General features: G+C 47.2%; 1 pseudogene; it reads left to right on the top strand.

Moving 5' to 3' along the window:
• The first annotated feature begins 10741 nt into the window (after nt 1–10741).
• LOC114852837 (5S ribosomal RNA) lies at nt 10742–10860 on the top strand (annotated as a pseudogene).
• Nucleotides 10861–18071: the final 7211 nt, after the last annotated feature.

Genomic DNA, 18071 nt, shown 5'->3' with positions numbered 1-18071 from the left:
ACAAAGGACTGTGAGAAGGTGTGAAGACCATGTCCTCCATGAAGGACATATAATGTAGAAGCTCCTTGAGAAACATTTCTGCTCTAAAAGAATGTAGTGACCCAACTTTCAGACAACTTGGTTTAGAAAATGGTCAAATGAACTGGATGTTTATAAAATCTGTAAATAAAACTTGTTAAAAATAAAGTGTTAAGTCTATAGCTTTAGGATAAAAAAGTTTCTTATTTTAAACCACCAACTAACAAAAACAGTTTATTTAAAAACTGTGGGTGAGAACTTGTGTGCGTTAACCATTAGGCTTTTATAAGTGATGGATGGATGAAGTAGTTCACAAATGTATCTGGTTACATCACATCAGGTAACAGCACTGCGGGACTCTGATGCTTTGGGGAGAAGGGGTTGGTGTGAAACCAGTCTAACTAGTGTTGTGGATTGGTCGTTCTGTCTGAAAAGAGGCTCTCTATTGTTATGTTCATCTAAGCTTGATTAGAACATTGAAATGTTCTTTTTTTAATTTAAAACAGCCCCTGAAACAGGCAGACTGATACACACTACATTCAATTGAATATAAATAATTAATAGAATGAGAATTTACTAATTTTATTAGGTACCTTTGTGAAGTCCAACTCAAACTTATACAGCCAGTAACTGATAAACCTCCAGAAGGTAGTTTGGCAGCTGTGGCAGCGTGAGCTGCCGATGCTTATCTATGATTTAAAAAAGTTAGTACAACATTCAATTCTGACATGAAGTACACTTTTCAAGTTTTCTTAACTTTTAGTTGACTGTTTAGACAGACTATTGTCTGTCTGTTTGTCTGTCTGCCCTAGCAAACAGTGTAGAACTGACATTATCAGATCCATGTCCTGTTGGTGTGTACGCGGTTGTAGCTTGGAAGCTACACCAATGTTACAGTTAAAGAGGGGAGAGTTAAAGAAGTGGAGTTCTTCTTTTTGTTTTCAGTTGATGTCCTGTCTCACCTGTTAAGGTTTGTGAGTGTCTTGTGTTTTATGTTTCATGTTTAGGATCTTGCCCGTGATACGGAGCGTGTTTTAGTTAGCCTGTAAACAGTGCTGTAGTTCTTAGTTGTCCTCAGTTAATGTCTTGTGTTCATGTTTGTCGCAACTGCAGCGTGGACATTTGCGCAATGGTCATTTCCTGTTTTATTTTAGCATTACTTCCGGTTGATTTTCAAATCACCTGTCGGCAATAGACAATCAGCTCAGGTATTTAACCACCAGTACTCACCTCAGACCTCCGCCAGATTGTTGTGATGCATGTCCTCTTTCCCGCGATCATAGTGTTCAGACCTTGTTGCCAGACCTTGCCTGTTTGTGGACCTCGTCATAGCCTAGCCCTTTGGTACCTTCGTCGTAGATATCCCGGTTCGGACTCTGCCTGTTTTGTAAACACTGATCCTGCCTGCTCCTGCTTACCACCTCGCTTGTTTTCCTGTGATTCTTTATTCCTGGAAACCTGTAAGTCCAATAAATCTGATCAATTCCACCTCTGAATCTCCTGTGCTGTGCATGTGGGTCCGATTTATCCGCCCGCCTAACAGAACAATCTGGCCAGAGATGGACCCAGCCGGCACCGAGTCTGTGCGCTCCGCTCTCCAGGATCAGGAGCAACGGCTCAAGGAGCTGGAGAGAAAGACCGACGCCGCTCTCCAGAATTTGAACCGCTGTGCTGCGTGGCAAGAGAGCTCCGTGGCGGAGCTCACTCAGCTGATAAAGAGTTTGGCGGAGGCCCACGCGGCCGCGATTCTGCCAGAAGCGGCGCCGGAGCCTGGAGCATCTGATCGAGTTCCACACGTTAGCGGCGGAGGCAGGCTGGGACGCCACCGCGCTGGGGGATGTTTTCATCAGAGGTCTTCCCCGCCGGGTGAAGGACTGCTTAGCGGCAAGAAAGCTTCCGAGGGAGTTGGACGCGCTAATAGAGCTGGCCATCCGCATCGACCGGCGACTGTGGAGCAGCGAACAGGAGCAGCTGGCGGAGACGCGTAACTGGGAAACGGAAGGAGCCCGATCGAGAAGCGCGCCGCACAGGGGAACGCAACGCATGGAACCCCGCGAGCGGACACCAGAGCCGCGCACCGTGATCGTTTCCACTTCCGGGTCGCCGCTGTCAGCGGAGGAGCCGATGCAGCTGGGTCGCGCCCGACTGACGGGCGAAGAAAGGAGAAGGCGAAGGAGCCTGGGATTGTGCTTGTACTGCGGCCAGCAGTACCACTACCACTTCGCGGCAGGCTGTCAGCTAAAAGGGCAGGCTCGCAATTAAATCGAAGGCTAATGGTGAGCCGAGCTGTGTTTAAAGATGCCTCCGCTCGCTCCCTCCCACTCGTCACGCTGCAGTTCGGTCGTCGATTCATTCAACAGGCTGTGTTGATCGATTCCGGTGCAGATGCCAGCCTAATGGACGGTGCGTTGGCAAAGCGGTTGGGGGTGCCCACACACCCCTTGGCAGTACCGCGGGAGATGGCGGCGCTAGATGGCCGTCCCCTCTGGAGCATCACGAATCACACCGCTCCGGTAGTGTTGACGTTTCCGGACTCGCATTCGGAGGAGATCACTTTCCTGGTAGCACCAAACAGTCATCACCCAGTAATCCTTGGACACACCTGGCTTGGCCAGCACGAACCCCGGATAAATTGGCGAAGTGGAGCAATCGAGGAATGGGGCGGAGGATGTACCACGAGTTGTTTTAGGTCGGACAAAGAGTTGGATCTGGCGCCATCTCCTGAGGGAGATTGCACGGACCCGGCGGATATAGAAGGGGTGCCTGATTGTTATCGGGACCTGTGTGCGGTGTTCAATAAGCATCGTACCATGTCACTTCCACCTCACCGGTCCCGCGATTGCGCCATCAATCTGACGCCGGGTGCTACGCCCCCTAAGGGACGGCTGTTTCAACTGTCACCGAAGGAAATGGCAGCAATAAAAGAATACCTGGAAAGTTCCCTGGCCGCTGGTCTGATCCGTCCCTCGTCCTCCCTGGCAGGAGCGGGGTTTTTTTTCGTGGGGAAGAAAGACGGCTCGCTTCGGCCCTGCATTGATTATCGGGGGCTGAATGCGGTTACGGTCCGAGACTCCTACCCGCTTCCCTTGTTGGCATCGGCGTTTGAGGTGAGACTGGTTAATGAGGTTCTGGGGGACATGATAAATGACTTTGTCTTTGTGTACCTTCACGACATTCTGATCTTTTCACAGTCTGAGGCGGAGCATCGCGCCCACGTACGGCGGGTGCTCCAGCGGCTCCTAGAACATCAGCTCTTCATCAAGGCTGAGAAGTGCGAGTTTCATGTCACAACGGTATCATTCCTTGGGTTCATCATATCACAGGGGCAGATCCAGATGGACCCGGCCAAGACACGAGCTGTTGAGACCTGGACTACTCCCCAAAGTCGACAAGACGTCCAGCGCTTCTTGGGGTTTGCCAATTTCTATAGACGGTTCATCCGTAGGTTCAGCACGGTTGCCTCGCCTCTGCACGTTCTAACCTCTCCCAGGGTCAGGTTCCAGTGGACTCCGGAAGCCGACTCCGCATTCAACCAACTCAAACAGAGCTTCACCTCAGCGCCCATCCTGCGGATGCCGGACCCCTCCCGTCAGTTCATGGTGGAGGTGGACGCCTCCCAGTCCGGCGTGGGTGCGGTGGTCCCCCAGCGGGATCCGGAGGATGGCAAGTTACACCCATGTGCGTTTATGTCCTGCAAACTATCACAGGCAGAGAGAAATTATGATATTGGGGACCGTGAGTTATTAGCTGTCAAGACTGCCCTGGAGGAGTGGCGGCATTGGTTGGAGGGGGCAGAACAGCCATTCATGGTCTATACCGACCATAAAAATTTAGAATACCTGAAAACTGCAAAACGTCTAAATGCGCGCCAGGCTTGATGGTCACTGTTCTTTGCCCGCTTCAATCTCCATCTCTCCTACCGTCCCGGTTCCAGGAACACGAAACCAGACGCTCTGTCCCATCTACACGACACAGAGAAAGACGTGGTGGAACCAGCACCCATCCTTCCACCTGACTGCGTGGTGGGCGCAGTGACCTGGGCCATCGAGACCCGGGTGAAGGAAGCTACCCGTGGTCAGCCTAGGCTCCCAGCGTGTCTTCCTAACCGTCTGTTCCTTCCCCCCAGGCCTGCGTGGAGAGGTTATTCATTGGGCACACACCTCCCCCTTTAGCGGCCATCCTGGGAGTGGTCGAACGGCATTCGTGGTAGGGGGTCAGTTCTGGTGGCCCGGGTTCAAGCAAGACGTACAGGAGTATGTGGCAGTTCCCCTGCGGCCCTGGTCACACATAGCCCTGGACTTCGTTACTGGCCTACCGCCTTCCAGGGGACACACAGTAGTCATGACAGTGGTTGATCGGTTCTCGCGGTTAGCTCATTTTGTTCCCATGCCCAAGCTTCCCAGTGCCAAGCAGACTGCCCAGGCCGTGTTGGATCACGTTTTTAGGCTCAATGGGCTTCCGCTAGATGTGGTGTCTGACCGCGGACCCCAGTTCGTCTCTCACTTCTGGCGGGAATTCTGTGCCTTGCTGGGGGCTACTGTGAGTCTCTCGTCGTGTTACCATCCAGAAACCAATGGACAGACAGAGAGGGTCAATCAGCAGCTAGAGACGGGCCTCCGGCTGCTCGCGTCCAGAAACCCCACCTCGTGGTCCCAGCAGCTGATATGGGTAGAGTACGCACACAATACCCTGCCATGCGCTACCACCGGACTGACGCCCTTTCAGTGTGCCTATGGATTCCAGCCACCACTATTTCCAGACCTGGAACAGGAGGTACGAGTTCCATCAGTCCACGCTTTCCTCCGTCGCTGTAGGCCAAAGGTCAGGAAGCAGATGCAGGTGAGCCCATTACAGTGTCAGAAGCTAATCAATTTTTCCCCCTAATACATGGGAAAGAGAAACGTGATGTAGAAAAATTTAAAATGTCCAAATGGGACACTAATCTATTTCAACAGTGGCTAAACTATTTGGCTGAAGCAATGTTCAACGCAAAAGGAGGGAAAAAGCAAGACTGTATTGCTTGCTATAATGCCAAAAAGATACCTCAAATTAAACCACTGCCAGGAAGTGAAATAGGAACCTGTCCTGATTTGTCAGTATGTTTTGCACACTGTGCATTACACATGGCAGGAGATTTGCAGCAATGGAGTGATGTACTAACAGTTTGCCCATCTAGATATACTCGAAAGCAGAGAGTTTGACATAACAACCATAATACCTCCAACTGTAAGAAAACCTGATTCCATGACCTTTCCTATCTGTATAGTACGGGGGAGAAATTGGAGCAGGTAACAGGCAGAAGAACACCAAAGATGAAGGATGCAGCAGGATTGGTGAAATGCAGCAAGGAAACATGGTACCCAAGAACAGCAACAAGTAATGTGACAGCCACCATCAAAATGTGCACCACCAGCCCAAAGGCCCGCATGAAATGCGCCCAAGTAGTTTTAAACGGAGCACATGTAATATATGAGAGAAACCTCACTACAATCTCACAATATAGACTAGATTAGATTTTGCTGAAGGCCCAGCTCCATTAGGAACATCTTCTGGACCTGCAAAAACAATACCACAATAATGCCTCAATTACCAAGAAATTGGAGGGGCATATGTGCCCCAGTAATGCTGACTGGACAACTGACGCTAATCACCCAGAAAACTGCACCAGCTAGTTCCCGACCAAAAAGAAATGCACCACAGCAGTACACCCTAGCCAATTGGACATGGACATACCACCCAGCAGAAGTATATATCACATGGGACTAGGTACCAAGTGGAGTTCCAGGTGAATATGAGGCAATAGGTTCAGATTGGATACAGTCAGGTAGAGTGGCAGGAAGCATCCCACTCACTAGTCAAATACCCAATGCTCAATACATAGCAAGAAATGGTCGATGGGTTAATTACTTATGGTACAATCAACAGAGGTTCATAAATTTCACCCTGTTAGGTTGTGAACTGGTAAAAGACCAACTGCATCCCACGTCAGTTATGGCATTACAAAACAGATTTGTGATTGAATCCATAATGGCCACAGATCAAGGAGTATGTGAAGAGTTTGGAAAGGAGTGTTGCACTGTAATACCTCTCCACACAGCAAAGGAGGGTGACTTGACACGAGTATTAAATGCCATGAAGAAAGTGCAGGACGAACACGTTAATAACTCAAACTGGAACAAAAGATTGGCAAGTCTGTGGGACTGGCTTAGCAAAATGAGCTGGCTTAGGTGGCTTAAAATGATAGGAGTGACAATAGGAAGATTCTTTGTGTTGATTTTGCTGCATCTTGCTCCTGCTACGCATCCTGATCTCCAAAGTGCTGCAAAGTGTGACAGGGCAGTTCCCATTACAGGTAAGAGATGGTGATGAAATTGCTTTGACCGAATTTGACGAAAGCATTATTGACTTCAGTATAGGCACAGGGGATATAGATGATTAAAAACTAAAAACCAAGGTCATCATCCCTCTCCATTAAGGTATGTAAATAGTCAAAAATCAGTATAAAGAACACGAACAACACAAAAGGAACATACTTATGTACATATGTAAATACACAACTATAACCATTTTATCCATTTTCAAGACTATACAATGGCTGAGGCTTTCTGGACATGGCAGGCAGCCATGGTGTCTGGCAGTCAGGACGATGGGACCGACAGACCAGGCCCATCACACGTTAGCAGCACCCTATCACATAGCCACATCATCCAGGGAAACACCTATTCTGACCACCATGATACAGGCAGGATCTAGCGGTGAAGGAGGGAGGCAGCAATCCTTTTACCAGCATCGACTTCCACCTTTGATGCCAACACCATTCGGAGCGGCCATTGCCCAAGTTCGACCACACCGCAGGACCATACCTCCACCGCCCCCAGTACTGACTCCACCATCACCACTGCCCCCAGTACTAACACTACCACCACCATCACCTACACCGGCAACATCAACATTAGAGGAACCCCAGCATCCAGAGGAAAACAACGACTCATGGCAGCAGGTCAACTTGCCTCCAGACCCAGCAGTGAACCATCCAGAAAATTATGATAATGAGAAGCCATCATCCAATCCACCAAACATCTCCAGCAGAATCTCCTGAGCTGGCCAACCAGGACCTCAACAGACGACTGTTTCTCTCACGACGTCATCACATTTCTGAGGGAGATGGTAACCTAATGGGCAGATACCTGTCACGCCCATGGAATACCTATACCACGGCATGTGACTTTGAGGAGGAGATTGCCTCAATGTCACGCCACACCTTTTTTCTTACTACTCGGAACCTATCGCAGGAGGGAAGAAAGGCTTTGAAGCCAATATGGATCAGAGTACGACAGCGGAATAAAAACATGGAGCTTAGAGCGCGGGCTTTTGTTTTTTTTCACTTATATTAAATAGCATAAGTTGAAGAAGGTAGTAACCTGAACACATATACATATTATGCATGTTTACTTATAATCTGTGCTCATAGATACACTTCTTCACACAAATATATATATATTATGCATGCTTATTTCATTTTCATTGAACATGTGTGTGAGACATTTATTCACTAGTTTAGGTTGAAATGTGTTTAGGGATTCGGACCACATAAGAATACAATTTTTTTTTTCTCCGGCGCCGGTCGAGCTGGCTGCTGGTCACAGCAGCTCCTGTCCTCTTACTTCTATTTATTACTTTCTTCACTTATTTAAGTTTACCTTTCTAGTGTTTTGTTAGTAGCATTAGTGTATACAACCTGTACACAGCTTTTATTTAGTTTTTCTAAGTTTGGCGCAGTACAACCGCTGTTTTTTTAAAGCTACGATGTGCGTCGGGTCAGAGCGTGCATTGTTTACACCGCGGAGCAGCTGATCGTGCTGCGCAGCGCTCTAGTTCTGCCCATAGACAGACACGAGATCACCGCTGAGGTGCTGGTGAAGACGAGGAGAACGACGGAGAAAACAAGACGCTTCAGGCCTGCTGTCCCCTCCGTCATCATGGGGAACTTGATATCTCTTCCTAACAAGATCGACGAGCTCACGGTGCTCACACAGCACCAGCTGGAGTACAGAACGAGCAGCGTCCTGCCGTCACAGAGACCTGGCTGACTCCACTCATCCCGGACTTGACATGTCGCACTGGACAATTTTCATCTGCTACGTGCGGACAGAATGAAGGACAGCGATAAGATGAAGGGAGGGGGTCTGGCTGTGTTTGTGAACATGAGGTGGTGTATGCCAGGACATTGCACTGTCAAAATTAAGCTGTGTAACAGAGACATTGAGCTGTTAGCGGTGGGCATGAGGCCATTCTACCTGCCACGGGAGTTCACACATGTTATAATAATTGCTGTTTACGTCCCACCCTCCGCTAACGCAGCTTCTGAGACCCTGCTCTCAGTCACCAGCAGGCTGCAAACACAGCACCCACAGGCCCTCTTCCTGATCTCTGGGAACTTTAACCATGCACCTCCTTCACCTGCTCTGCCTACATACACCCAGTCTGTGAACTGCCCCACCAGAGACAATAAAACCCTGGACTTATTCTACGCCAACACCAAAGAGGCCTACACTGCATCCTCCCTCCCACCACTGGGCAGAGCTGACCACAACATCCTGCATCTCCTGCCTGTGTATAAACCTGTTGTACACAGGCAGCCTGTGGTGCCCCGCACAGTGAAGAGGTGGACAGCTGAGAGCGAGGACGCTCTCAGGGACTGTTTTAACACCACTGTGTGGACGGAGCGCAGTGACCCACATGGGGAGGACATTAACGCAATAACAGACTATGTAACGGATTACATCAACTTCTGCTGTGAAAACACCGTTCACTCCAGGCGGGTTCGGTGCTTCACCAACAACAAGCCGTGGGTCACCCCTGATATTAAAGCTCTGCTAAAGGAGAAGAAGAGAGCATTTAAATCAGATGACAGGGAGGAGCTCAGGAGGGTGCAGAAGGAGCTGAGGAGGAAAATCCGTGAGGGGTTGGCCTTCCCCTACAGGAGGAAGGTGGAGGAGCAGCTGCAGCAGAACAATGTCAGTGAGGTGTGGAGAAGCCTGAAAACCACCTCTGGTTTCAAAGCTCCACACCCAAAGGCTAAGGGGGACCTGAGCTGAACTCATACTTTAATAGGTTTCACCAAGCACCCACTCACACCTCCCAGCAGCTGCCTCTAAACCTTTGGTCACCTCATACCACTGGATTACCTGCCCCCACAGCCCTTCACACCTTAACACAAAGCCCTCTACTCTCAGCCCTGACGACTGGTGACTCATCCCAACAACACCCCCTCACTTCACACCACACTGAGACACTCCCTCAACCCCTATCCTTCTCCAGCATCCAGGTGAGAAGTGAGCTCAGGAAGATTAAGGCCAGGAAAGCAGCTGGACCAGACGGCATCAGCTCCAGACTCCTAAAGTCCTGCGCAGGCGAACTGTGTGGCGTTATGGAGCATGTCTTCAACCTGAGCCTTAAGCTGAGTGTGGTACCACAGCTCTGGAACATCTCCTGCGTGGTACCAGTGCCCAAGACACCGCACTTCAAAGACCCCAGCTGCTTCAGACCAGTGGCTCTGACATCACACCTGATGAAGACACTGGAGAGACTGGTCCTGGGTCACCTCCGCTCTGCGGTGGGAACCTGCCTGGACCCGCTGCAGTTCGCCTACCGACACGGCATAGGAGTAGACAACGTCGTTATCTTTCTCCTACATCGTTCTGCAGACGTTCTCTGATGACTCTGCATCGTCATCATCGGCGATCAGTCCGACGATTGCAGAAGACAGAGGACATACTCAGAACTTTGTGGACTGGTGCCAGCGAAATCACCTCCTGGTCAATGCAGGGAAAACGAAGGAGATGGTGGTGGATTTCCGCAGACAACAGTCTGCTGTCATCCCACCGATGCATATCCAGGGAAGGGACTTTGAGAGAGTGGACTCTTACAAGTACCTGGGTGTGCATCTGAACAATAAACCTTACTGGACTCATAACACGTATGCACTGTACAGGAAGGGTCAGAGCAGACTCTACCTGCTGAGGAGATTGCGGACTTTTGGAGTGAGGGGGGCACTCCTGAAGACCTTCTATGACTCTGTGGTGGCATCGGCCATCCTGTACGGTGGGGTCTGCTGGAGCAGCAGCATCACAGTGAGGGAAAGGAAGAGACTGGACAAGATTATCAAGAAGTCCAGCTCTGTCCTGGGCTGCACTCTGGACACGGTGCAGGAGGTGGGTGAGAGAAGGGTCCTGGCTAAACTGACATCCATCATGGACCAGGACTCTCACCCACTGGAGGACTCACAGTCTGCTCTGGAGAGCAGCTTCAGTAGCAGACTGATCCACCCTCGCTGTGACCCTGTAACCCTGCAATGACCTCATACTCACTCCAACTGTACTGTACTGCTTTGTACTGTGTCAACACAAACTGTTCTGTAGCTGTACTCTCGCTTATCTGTACTGCTGTTGTGAGAAATCATTTCCCCACTGCGGGACTATTAAAGGTTTTCTTATTCTTATTCTTCCTTACATTACAAGTAATGATTTCTGCTTGTTTATGTTTGTGCTGTTTAAAGGGAGAGAGAAATACACAAAAAGGACATTGTGTTTAAGCCCAAAATGGCAACTTTCTTTGTACGTCCCAAAATGTTCTAAGTACTTTACAAACGCCACATCCAGGCAAAGGGATGCAACGGTGTGGCTTGCCAAGTTCAAAAGAGCTCCTGTCACGCTTTGCTCTCGCTTACGGCCATACCACCCTGAGCACGCCCAATCTCGTCTGATCTGGAAAGCTAAGCAGGGTCGGGCCTGGTTAGTACGTAGATGCGGGACCGCCTGGAAATCCCAAGTGCTGTAAGCTTTTACATTTCTTCTCAACCCTGCCAGAGGGTGCTGTTTCAGGGTATGATTTTCAGGTCCACATTGTACCGTACAGTGTTATGGGAAAAAAGTTTTCTCTTCATAAATTGTTACAAGGTCACATGGTACAGATCGTGGTAATGACTTAAGGTGCATCACCTGCAATTTGGGTTTTTGCTAGTTTGCAGTAAATGGGTGATGGGGGAAGGCCTATTTTCGTTGACCGCTGTACTATACCTATACAATACGATATTCTGGGGACTACTGAATGATATATTTGGATGTAGTTATTAAACCTTTAAGGAATAAACGGAATACAAATATATTGAACCCGAGTCCGTCATTATTTGTAAGGAGCGCTTCGGACAAGCCTTCCTCATTCAGCCGCTTGGCGACTCTGGAAATATCGAAGCCTGGGAGAGTCGCCATCATTGTCAACGAAAACAGGTAGTTGTTGTTCGACTTGGATCTTTAATAGTCAGTGGATGCAGGTAAGCGGCGAATGAAGTCACTCTACGAGAGGACGCGAACCAGGATTACGACAGGAGCTGGAGTGGGATTACAGTGAACATGGGGAATTATTGCCGAGATCAACTGGTGATATATTCAGAACTTTGGTCGATGTTTGTCGCTTGGATACGATGAGTGGATTACAAGCCTGTTTGGATGCCGGGAAACATGAAAGAGAAAAAAGATCAATTGTTCTCACAAAGAGAGCGCTTGCAAATAAAATCGAGACCATCCAAGGAAAACGGAAAAGATATGTGAGTAAAATGAAAGGTGTGATTGCATCTCTTAAAAAACGAATGAAAGACGATATAAACGCTCCACGGGTTAGATTAAAGCTTGATGAACTAAAAGATTTACACGATATTGCAGACGCTTTGCATGATTCTCTGCTGTCTTTAATTCCATGTGATGAGAGAGATAAGCAAAATGCATGGTTTGTGAGCATCGCTAAATACAACAGAGGGTTTATTGAGGATGTTGAAATATGGCTCTCTGAACTTGATAAACTTTCAAATCGGCCCGTACAGTTGACTAAAGACACAGGTCAATCACAGAGCAACTCACTGCATCAGAATTTACAGCATGATATCCAGGATGATGTTTTGCCCTCAGATAGCATATCCAATACAGGTAGTAAGTCAAGCTCAACTACTTCATCAACTTCATCCGTAAGGCTCAGAGCAGACGCTGAGATGGCTGCCTTGTTGGCACGTCAACAGATGCTTAAAGAAAAACATACTCTGGAGCAGCAGGAAGAGATATTAAGAAGGAGGAAGGAGCAACTTCAGCTTGAAGCTGATATAGCTGCAGCCGCTGCTAAAGTGAACGTGTTGAGGGCTGGATCCACTGTACGGACCACTGTCTCACGAAAGTCGAACGGAATAGAGTCGTATTTTAAAGCAGGGGACAAACCCCTTGGAATTTTTAATGTTGATGCAGAGGCCTGCGTGCCACAGCAATTTAATGTCAACACAAAGGGAAAGGTTACTGCCGAGAAAACACAGCTCAAGATAGAAACGCAACAAGATGACTAACTATTAATGAGAACTCACACTTGCTGTCCATTTTGGGGAAACAGAACGAACTAACTAGTATGTTGATCCAGCAGCAGAGCCTTTCCTCACTGCCAAAGAGGGAAATCCAAATTTTTGATGTTAACCCTTTGCATTTCCGTGCCTTTATGCGTTCATTTAAGCAGGTGATAGAAGCAAAAACCAGAGATGCAGATGATTGCCTGCACTATCTTGTACAGTACACCAGGGGGCAGCCTTATGAACTTGTTAAGAGCTGTCAGCATATGGCTGAAGGTGTTGGATATGCAAGGGCAAAAACGCTTTTGTATGAGCATTTTGGAAACGAACACAAGATTGCAGCTGCTTATTTGGACAAGGTACATACGTGGCCATCAATTAGGTCTGAAGATGGAAGAGCTCTTCAGGCATATTGTCTTTTTCTGCGTGGATGGTGTAACGCGATGGAAGAGGTTCATGGACTTTCTGAGTTGAACACTCTGGTCAATATGCTTGCTGTGATAAAAAGGCTTCCATAAAAGATGAAGGATAAGTGGCGAACAGTGGCATGTGACATTCAGGAGAAACAGCACCGCAGAGCGGTGATGCTGTCATATTTCTTGAACGTCAGGTTAAGATTGCTACAGAACCTATCTATGGAAGTCTTTGTGATAACCCAGCAACTGCAGTTAAGGACTGTGACAGCAAAAAAATATTTTTCTCGTCCAAAGGTTAAAGGAAGCAGCTTTGGTACAACTGTTACTGCTGTGGAGAGGAAGATTTGGCCAGAGCCATATGATGGTCTCATGGATTTATGTTTGTTTTGTGAAGGTGGACATGCACTGGAGCAACGTGATCAGCCTGGCAAGGCACCACACAACGACAAACTTTTCCTTCTTCAAGAGAAGGAAAGTTTGGCTGCTTGTGTGCTGGGCACATCAGTAAGCAATGTAAACAAAGTCTCCTGTGAAATCTGTGGTTCTAGACATCCAAGTATTCTTCATATTTTTCGTAAGGAGAAGGATGACGTTAAAGCTGTCACTAAGACTGGGGGGTGATCCTGCCGCTGTCCAGACAAGTGGTCTTACTGGGGCCGGTGTCCAGGATTGTAAACTTGCCATTGTACCAGTTAAGGTGAAATCGAAGAAGGGTCAGCTGATTGTGGAGACGTACGCCTTCTTGGATCCAGGGAGTTCAGCATCCTTCTGTACAGTCAGCCTCATGGATAGATTGAATCACACAGGAAGGAAGACAAGGATTCTCCTTTGTATTATGGGACAGGAGAAAACAGCTGTATTGTTCCTGACCTCGAAGTAGGTCAGGAACTATATTGGACAGCTATATTTAACTATATTGGACAGTGATGTCTACTGTGGAATGCCTGATCTTTTGGGTCGGGCCTAGTTAGTACTTAGATAAGAGACTGCCTGGGAATCCCAGATGCTGAAAGCTTTTATGTTTCTCCTCAACCCTGCCAGAGGGCGCTGTTTTGCTCAGGTCCACATTCTACTGCACAGTGTTATGGGAAAAATGTTTTCTCTTCCTTATTCTATGCAGTTATGATATGATTTATGATGTATGGTCTGAAATTAATGATTTATGTTTTGTCTTACTTCTGTTTTATGTATTTGACATTTCACCTAGATTGTTCAATTATTTTTAAACCCTATAATTTCATTGTTTTTAGACAACATACGCTATTACCTGTGAGAATTTTCTGTTTTCAGTTACGGTGGTGCTTTTGCTTTGTTCACAGTTCATGCCTAAAGTCGGTGACACATTAAAAGTAATGATTTCGGCTTATCTCTGTTTGTGCTGTTTAAAGGGTGCGCGAAATACACAAAAAGGACATTGTGTTTAAGGCCGAAATGGCCACCTTTTGTGTAAGTCCCAAAATGCTCAAAGTCCTTTACAAACGCCACATCCAGGCAAATGGACGCCTACAACTGACTGTCGGTTGAAGCGCGGGTTGGGTTTCCGTGGCTGGGTCCGAGTGGCGAACAGAGACGGCGGCGTCCGGTGCTCGGGCTGGGGCAGACAAAACGGAAACAGGAACGGGGGCCTGAACCGCCGGAGCGGCGACAGGAACGAGAGCTTGAACCGCCGCAGCGGCAGCAGTAACAGCGGCGGAGACACGAACAGACGATGCGCGGAGGGTGTGTGCCAAGTCCCTCCGCATTAGCCGGTGTCTGCCAAAGAACGCCTGCACTCCGGGGTACTCACGCCACCAAAACTCGTCCTCTAGTATTTCGATGCCTAGTTTGACTATGCAGAGCCGGGCAGAAAGACTGGACACTTCCACGTATTCTCTGGCCAGCCTTTCGAGGTCCCCACGGATATCCTCTGGTAAACTCGGGCAAAATAATTCCATTACTCCAGTGAAAGGTTCGTGCACAGAGCCGAACAGACAGAAAAAAGATAAACAAAAATGGTCACTGACCTGGGTGAAGGCTGGGCACTGGCTGGGTCCAAGTCTGGCCAGATTGTTCTGTCAGGATGCGGCGGAGAGCGGACCCAAATGCACAGTGCCAGAACACGAGGTAGGTGGTGAGAAAATCAGGGTTTATTACAGTAATCGTTGTCACAAACAGTCCAGGTCATACACGATAGAGCCAAATAGATCCAGGCGAAGGTACAGTCAAGGGACAGGCAGGAATCGGCGGTCAGAAAACAAACGTGATCTTGCACAAGGTGACTCTATAGGGAACGCTGGAAAGTGGTACTGAAACTCAACAATCTGGCAATTGGCTATGGTAAGTACTGGTGGCTAAATACAGAAGACTGATTGCTAAAATATTGACAGGTGTGCATGGCTAACCGGGAGTGACAGGAAACAGCTGTGATCTGGGAGAAACAAAAATAAAACAGGAAACAGGAACTAGAACATGACAACATGGATGAAAACTCAGACCTTTCAAAATAAAACTGGAAATAAAACCAAAATCTGACATAATTGGTGCCTTTATTTTGAAAGGATTTGGAGGATGGGTGTATGCTTAATAGCTAAACTGTAAAATAGTCTCATTGACTAGTCACAATTACCCATTAAAAAGCTAAAATAGTGATATTAAAGCAAAAAAATGGATTGGTGCTTTTATTTTGAAATGATTCATGATGAGGATGTATCTGATTAATTACGATCAAGCAAACATTGTAATGAACTAATCAGTAATATGCATAGAGAGCTGCTACAGTGAGCATCATGAGTGTGACCTGTCAGTCAAAGCTGCAGCTGCGCCGTTGTCACGGAGATGAAAGGCGTGAAAATCAGGCTCATTCTACTCTATGAAAACAAAGTTGCACCCCTGCTAAACCAAAAAAAACTTTACTTTATGAATGCCAAGGCTTTAATGAGCAACTGGTGTGAGTTTTGTGTTTGAAGATTGTGGCAACAGTCGCGATTTCAAAATGTCGTACTTCTTATTTCTTTGAAATGGTCTCACAGATAAGTGAATAAGCGTTTATCGTAAAATTTCTGGAATTCTCTGAGCTTTAAAGCAGCTACAGACTAAAATATAGGTCTAAGGCCTTAACCAGACACATCATTAGAAAGAAGATGACTACGAACAAGTGAAACATTATATTGATAGAGAGAAAACTGTAGCTGTTGTGACAAGTTAAAGAGGAAAAAAACATGTCCTCACACTAGCTGTGACATCATGCACTCTACCTCACCAAATACACACTAATGGAAAAGGTAAAAATCTACCAAAAAACACATACTGCTGTATATAAGAAACTCTGACTGTAACTTAAAGTATGCTAACACTAGGACTACTTGGTTTTCTAAATATATCCATTCCAACTACAAGGTGGTCAAATGATCTGCTCGGCCAAGTGAGACCCTGAATCATCTGTGAACAGCTGCTTTTGTTAGGTAAAGACGCACTCTAGGTAGTGAGTCGCATGGACTTGCTGACCCTGCTCCTGCCTGTGTCGTGTATTTTCTCTTCTCTTCGACCACGACAGAGATTTCACAAGAACTCAACTTTGAAGTTTAAATCAATAGCATACAAATTTATTATACATGACAAATTAAATCAATCAGATAATGATTACAAAAGAGTAATAACAAGAGAGGCAGAGACCGAATTCACCTGCTTGTTCCTCTGCAGAGAGAACCGAGAGGTCGGAAAAGGTCCGCTGTGTGCTACCAGCGGACCCTCTGCGAAGCGCTCTGAAAACCCCAGCTTGTGAAGGCCTGCTTTTAACCACCACCTAAAATCTTTCCACATGTCCAAATAAGGACGTGTAGATGTTTTTCTCGGCTACTTGGAAAGTCCTGGCGCTGGGCCGTGTTATCTGTCCAGCTCCAGCTGCATCTGGCCCACCATCAACCTCCCAGTTCCTTTCCCAGGTCGGCGTGACATTTTGAATATTTCCTTAGGAACAGCTCGGATAAACATTGTTAACAACAACAGATTCTGCGAACCCAGATTCTGCGAACCCAGTTTACGCAAACTCTTTCACCCCACCCCACACGAACCCATCTACTCTCTGTACTTCTCTCATAAGCAATGATCAATTTTACTGCTAAAAGTAAATGTAAATGTCTGTTTCCTGGAGTCTATCCCAGATGCTCCCCAGACAACGACCCTGCCAAACTGCAAGGGTTGAGGAACAGTCACTGCATCTTAACCTGACCAGAACAGATTGTTCACTACCTACATAAATATACTACACCTGCAAGGCTGAACAGTTCCTATGAGTCTATGAGTGACATCCACAGTTACAATGTTCCACCGCTATGTGCTTGGATTTACAACGTGAAAGGACGACATCCATTGTTGCGGTCTCACCGAAGGAAGCAATAAGCGACATTAACAATACAACAAGACAGTTTCAGATCCTTCTCAAATGTGGCGAAGCTTTGTTTATTTACAAAAAAAAAAACTAGTTCAAACATTGTTTGCACTGTAATGTCACCAAACAGAAAAGATGATAGTACACCCATCAAGTTTTAACAAATGTGCAATAAAAAATATGAACAGAAAACGCTTGAAAGCATTTCCGTTTTATATTTCATTTATCTCGTTATTACTCCTTTCACCTGTACCACATAAAGTCATTGCAGAGCTACAGCCATGTTCCTACAAAGTTAACCAGCTGTTTATTTCGTTATTTCCTCTTTCATGTCTGTCTGGTGAATGAAAGTAGGCGACCATGGGGGTATGGGGAAACACGCTGTCAGGAACGGCAGAGAGAGGACCCAAATGCACAGTGCGGACGAGGATTATGGTTAACAAACAGTGTTTTATTGACCAAAACATAGTCAGGCGATCCAGGTCAAACACGTGTGTCAGGTTATGGCAATGAACGGACCCACATGCACAGCGATGAGACGTGAGACAAGGAGATGCGATAAAATGGTATTTAATTCCAAAATTCAGGTCACAACGGTCCGGGGTCATACACAGGTAACAGTAGTCCTTAGACACAAAACAGGGATCAGCCTACTCGGGTCCAGACAGGCAGAAGGTAATAACCGGGAAGACTCAGATCAAGGTACGTGAATCAGCGGGCTTCAGACAGGTCAATCACAGGCGAGGTTCGGAAACGACAGAGACTTACAAGGCCGGCAAGGGTAAGGCGAGGTCGGTGGTCAGAGGTACAGAAGACGGTCGGGCTACAGATTACTCAGAACTAGGAATTGCTGGATACGTGACTCAGAGGACTCAACGATCTGGCAAAT

This window comes from Betta splendens, chromosome 3, assembly GCF_900634795.4.
Source record: "Betta splendens chromosome 3, fBetSpl5.4, whole genome shotgun sequence".
NCBI classification, from domain to species: Eukaryota; Metazoa; Chordata; class Actinopteri; order Anabantiformes; family Osphronemidae; genus Betta; species Betta splendens.
The sequence above is the reverse complement of the archived record's forward strand: the minus strand, read 5'-3'. Positions and strand labels throughout refer to the sequence as shown.